The sequence below is a fragment of the Alosa alosa genome, chromosome 24, assembly GCF_017589495.1.
Source record: "Alosa alosa isolate M-15738 ecotype Scorff River chromosome 24, AALO_Geno_1.1, whole genome shotgun sequence".
In the NCBI taxonomy this organism is placed as follows: Eukaryota; Metazoa; Chordata; class Actinopteri; order Clupeiformes; family Clupeidae; genus Alosa; species Alosa alosa.
This window is the reverse complement of record NC_063212.1, coordinates 15575727-15581726: the sequence shown is the minus strand read 5'-3', so window position 1 is coordinate 15581726 and position 6000 is coordinate 15575727. Positions and strand designations below refer to the sequence as shown.

The 6000-nt window shown below is 43.1% G+C and overlaps 2 protein-coding genes across 2 annotated transcripts in view; one reads left to right on the top strand and one right to left on the bottom strand.

The window, feature by feature from the left end:
* LOC125289084 (basement membrane-specific heparan sulfate proteoglycan core protein-like) overlaps positions 1–6000 on the top strand; it is a 947802-nt gene that overhangs the window by 78713 nt on the left and 863089 nt on the right. The window lies entirely within an intron of this gene.
* The window catches only part of ndrg2 (NDRG family member 2), a 36395-nt gene that overhangs the window by 29444 nt on the left and 951 nt on the right, over positions 1–6000 (bottom strand). The gene's annotated exons all lie outside the window — the stretch shown is intronic.

The window sequence follows — 6000 nt, the reverse complement described above, 5'->3', positions numbered from 1 at the left end:
TCCACAGGTGAGGGAGAAAGTCACAACAAAAACAAACCAATTTCCCTTTAGGAATGACAGAAATAGGGCTGTGTTTGGGGAAAATATCTAATTGCAATAATCTCTGACAGATAAAGCAATTATGATTTGATATGTGATAGAATCTTTGAAAGTCAGGTTTCAGTTCAATTTGTTTTGGGACAGACTTGTAGCCTGGCTAGCGCCACCACTTCTCAATGAGACGTGGTCTGGGAACCAAACGTTAATTTTCTCGTATTTGAAAAAAATGCCCAGATCCATTTATTGGGTGCCACGGATGTCTATCAAATGTGTCTGTGCATAGCTCATCATTGTCTTGCTTTCCCCCTTGTTCTGTGATTGGTCCCCTATCTCAGGCAAAAATTTGCTCCATGGTCTCCAGGCTGCCTTAGCAGCGTGAATCAAATCGCGCGCTAGGCAGCATGGGAACACCCAGGCTAACAGACTTGCGAGCTGCAGAGTTAATTACAGCCTTTGTGATTAGGTAATTGCATTCGTTCAAATGGCAATTTCGAGTAAAATCAATTAATTGTGCCACGTTAGACAGAAATACAATTTCAAGTCACTGCGAGGGGATCATGTAACTTTAATTTGCCGGTCAAGTTATAGGGCACATCACTAAACAAAAACAAACACAAATAGATACAAAATCTACCCAATAGGCGTGGGCTTTTGTGGACAAGGAGGCAGAAGGTCGCAACAGACCAGATGTTTTGGTGTTTGTCACAGGAAGAGCTCGGTCATGATCTCAGCTGGTTCCCACATGTGGCTGAATTTGCTATAGACCCTTTCAACAATAAAAACAAAAACAATGCTTGAACGTTCTATTTGGGCCCCAATCTACTTCCTCTGCATTAAGATAACATATGGAATGTTAAAAAGGAAGTCTTGTGGGGCCAACTATGATGCTGATAATGGAACTCTCTTGAAAGGGTCTATTAAAATCACAATTCTGGGGTTACACAAGTTCACTGGCTACATTATTACAAACATGTTTACAAACCACTTGTGTAACAAAGTGTATCAACAGAAGTAGATGTGATCCTGGGGGAAAAGGTAGATATGAAGTAGGCATCTCTGTGTGTCCAATGACCAATGTGAAAGTGAAAAGTGCTACAAAGCATCACCATTCTGATCTCACTGACCCAAGAAGCACAAACTACACACAGATCACACAGAAAATGCTCTAAATATGCTCTCAATAAACAAAAGACAGCAAAAAAAGACAGCGCTCATGGGTTTCCAGGTGTGGGACACTGTACAAACAGAACCTGTCAAATTGTTTAACCACTGCTCTGTATCAACACTGTGCGCAATAGTAACCATAACAACTGTACATAATGTCCACACAGTAGACTGACTGTAAATCACTACACCTGTGGTATGGGAAACACAAAATACACGTTCATGTTGGGAATAATATATGAATAACATCTATAGGTAGTACACAGTGTTATAAGCATTGTAGGTTTGAAGTAAACTGATGTATGGAAATTATTGGTCTATGTCTAGACAATGTAGTTCTATTGAAGTGATTGTTTCCTGCCAATATTAATGGATCTTGTGATACCAACCATTTACTATCTATTAGGATAAAACAATCGAAATTCTGAAACATGATTCTGACTAGATCAACATTCATATACATTTTTGTCATTAAAAATGAGAGTCAACATCAATATAAAATAAATCTGTCTATAGATAGCTAGCTCTGGGAATCACTACTGCTTTTTAGAATCACAGTCAGTTCCAATGCATTCTCACGGGAGCTATCCAAGGTGCTGAAACTCAAAAACTTAGCTATTCAACTTCGATGGATATTTAGAGGGAGAGCAAGGACAAATTTTACAAATGAGTAACACATGTGTAATGGGTAGATCAAGTGTACTACATGTCCCAAGATCCCTGCCTATGCTCCGCCTTCACCTGGCTGCGAGGCTTACCTGACGTAGGGCATTCTTCTTTTTAAATTAATGACCCCGCGAAAGCTGACCTGTGCTGTCTTGCTGGGAGAATTGTTTGGTGTCGGCGTTTGGTGTCTGCTTTCTCGTTGCTGTCCCTCCGAAGCATGGGCGGACTGGCCATCTGGCATACCGGACATTTTCCCGGTAGGCCGACGCACCTTTTGGGCCGATAGAATAGGCTATATATATAATTTAATCATTTTGGCCAACGATCGGCGCAAAGGAAGGACAATCGGCGGCCCACTGGTTACATTTCCATATTGACACTCGACTGATACAATAACAGCTCACGTCAGGCCCACCCCTCGTATTTTGGCCCAGAACCGGGATTTTGTGAGCCATCAGAAGTTAATCAAAGTTGCCTACACGAAATTGCGGCGGATAGTGACAATAGTGCAAAAGTAACACCAATGAAAATTCAAAAATACAATATTGCAGGTAGGCTAGCAAATGTCAGCAACATGTTGAAGTTCGTTGAGTTTGAACGAGGATGTAAGCAAGCATACAGAGGGACAGTGAGCAGGTGGTGGAGCCTTGCGGCTAGGCCTACATTATAAGAACTCAGTGGTGGAGCAGGCTATGTGTGACATGCCATGCTGACGATGATGATTATGATGACTTATTAATTGCGATAATGTAATGATGTGGTTATGATAACCTAAGGCCGTGCTGTGATTATAATAACAAACAGCGTAACTTAAATGTTCTAAATGAATGATTTGCAACCTCGGACAGCAAAAGAGTGTCAAATCGATGTTAATTGTTGGTCAGATTGATCAGTTTCCGTCAGACGCCCAAAATTCAACATCGATGGCATGAGTGGTGGTTGGTCTCTCAAAGTAGAGCGTCGAAAGGGTTCTATCTTGGAAGGGTTAATTATCATGGTAAAGATGGGCTAAAAGACTGTAGACTGACGGAAATGTAGGCTACAAAACATCAATTCATATTCATGCACAAGCCAACTAATATACGGTAACCTATACGATAGGCTGGAAGACATTAAAGATAATTAGTTAATGTAGCTATAATGTTCCATAATGTACCAGCAATGTAGTATAGCCTACAGGAATGAAATATTTCCAGCAACAGCCCTATTTATTTTGTGTTTCAGTTGTCTTACAGTGATTAACGTCTACTACAATTTAGCTCTTTACACATAGGCAAATGTAGTAACTGTTTGGTGCTGCTGTCAGTTGAGCATTGTATAAATGTAGCCTATTGAAATATTTGAAATGATACTTTGAATTCAAGCAGAAACTCTTCTTTAATAATTGCTTGTATAGCCTAGGCTACTTGAATATGGAGATCATGTACTACATGGCTACCTCTGATCAGTGAGAGTGATAGCCAGTGAGGCCCATCACTTTCAGTGCTCCATGACAGTTGAAAATAATGCATATTTAAGGGTAATGCAAATATTTTGTATATAATTAGGTGTGCCCGACCGATTTGAGGGCCGCTTGGGCCAAATATGCCAGGGCCGATTTTTGGTCCCAGGTTTTGGTTTTGAGTATAACTATATTGGACTTCTTACATATGTATTGATGTAATTCTGTGCTGGTCTATTTCAGGAGGTGTGCCGTTTCTCCGCACCCTCGAACGTCAGCATAAAGCGGTCAATCACGGTTTTCCCCTGGCCACTTTGTAACAGTGTACCCAAAGGTTGTTATTTTGTTTTGTGGAAAATTGTATGCTTTGTTTGGGTTTTCTTTGTGTAGCTCTACTGTATAGTTGTCTTGCTCTTTGTGTTGCGGGCTGAGTCCGTGATATCCAGATCTGGCCTCTTCAACTATCCCCCTCCCCCTGCATTAGCCTATTCATAGTGTGCGTGTGTGTGCATATATCAGCTTGCCCATTTTGAGATGTACTGCACTATTTATAGTATCAAGAAGTTACTGGGTTCATTGTGTGCCCATTTTGGGGTGTATCACCATTGTGAGTAGAAAAGTAATGTTTCCCATTTAAACATTTTCTTCTAGTGTGTGTGAATTGTTTTGCAGTCCCATAGACCCTCCCCTTGTGTTCAGTCTGGGTACTACGCCTTATTATGCCTCCACTTCATCGTGGTTGGCCTGATACCCGTATCCGTCCCTCAGCAGTGGCTATAGTAGATAGCTGCCCCCTTTTTGTTTCCCTTGCCTGTCTGTGTGGGGTGCCTGTTACTGTCTAATTCTTGTGAGAAAATCACCGCTCAGAACCTTGAAAATAATAGTGGTTGTAAATAAAATCTATTTTTGTATTTTGGTAAATCAGCCTCTGTCTAGTAATTCAGTTGTCTACCCTAGGCGGGACATTCTGTTACTAAGGCAAAGTTACAAATGCCTACAAATACATCCCTCTTCAAACCACACTTTGGTCTGTAAAAAGCACACATAGCCTAATATATCTTAATCTGTGTCCGCAGCCTTGGTTATTTGCAGGCTTGGAGGTGATATTAGACACAAACAGCAGTGGGTGGGTTAGCCCTTGAACTGTCACTTATGATCTGCGCCTGAGAGAGGGTGTGGATGTTTAGAATGTGGAGCATGCTAGGAAGCTTGGAGAAGAGATCTGAAGAGGCAGATCTCATTATTTGTAAACGTAAATTACTGGCCAGTGGCCACTGTGGGCATGAGAGAGAGAGAGAGAGATGGTATACTGGTGAGCCCATTGGTGTGGAATTAACTTGGGTGGTGTAGAGTAGCATCATAAGGAGGAGGGAGACATTCCAAACCCTTAAATGCATGAGCCATTAATAGCGCAGGAGAAAAACGCCTTAAAAATACACGACTGAAAATGGACACAGCGGCACATTCGCCCACTGGCCGGACTTACAATACCATCTCTCTCTCTCTCTCTTTCTCTGCGTGGCACGTCTTTACCGTGCAGTCAGAGAGCCCACGCAATTACCCTCAATGCAGCTCTCTGGGTTGAGGGCTCCGAGGCTGTATGGATGAGATGAGTCACGGCGAGAGTGGTGCACATACCGCCAGCTGCGCAACAGTCGGCTGCAGTCTGAAGAGTGTGAACGAGACAGGGGTGTGCGTCTGTGTGTGTGTGTGTGTGTGTGTTTGTGTGTGCGCGCGTGCATGTGCTTGTGTGCGCGCGCGCGTGTGTTTGTTTGTTTGTTTGTTTGTGTGTATCCCTGTGTCTGTGTGTGTAGACATTAAGTGTGAGCGCTTGCGCCTGTGTCACTGAGATTGCAATATCAGAATGTGCACAAATTGTTTAGTGCACTAAGTATCATGATCGTACCGTACACATTTGATGACAGCTCTGCTATAGCTGTCACTGGTGATGGTATGGCACTTTCGCCCCGTACTACTTCATACATGCTTTGGAGTCTCTTTTACACTGCCAGCAAAGGCGCTGAGCGCGCATGGAGAGCCGATGAGTCAACCTCGCGAGCGACACACCTCCGTTTGACATTGACACACATTCTCCCTCTGGCGAGGTCCTCGCGCTACCATCTTTGAGCGTCTAGCCCATGACCCCCTTCTTCCCACCCAGCCAATCTCATAGCTACTGATCACAAACACAAACACACTCACAATCGGTTGGATACACACGGAGTTTGTTAAAAGCCAGCTGCCAGCTAGTATAGATCAATGCGCGCGCACGTACACTCACGTACGCACACATACAAAAAACAAAACAAAAAAACAATGTGTCTGTGAAATCCAGAAGTGTCATTAAACAGCGTTAATGCAGACATTAAGCCTCGCGAAAGATTGTGTGATTGTCGTTATATGTGGTTCTAATCCTCTACGAGTAATGCCTCCAAAACCACTTCAGCTTATTGCTGTCCTTATGTATTATCGACCTCTGAGGACTGGAGTCGGATGCAACAGCATTGCCCCCTTTGCCCACTACTTCTAAAGACGTGCACGGTTTGACGCCTGGTTACCAATTTGCCCTCATATTAGTATGCAATACCGGGCGATTCTAACATGCAATCTTCCCTCTGTTTCCTTTTCTCTCCAAACGCCCTCTCACACTTTCTCCATCCCCCACATACGTCCCCTTTCTCTTCTCCGCC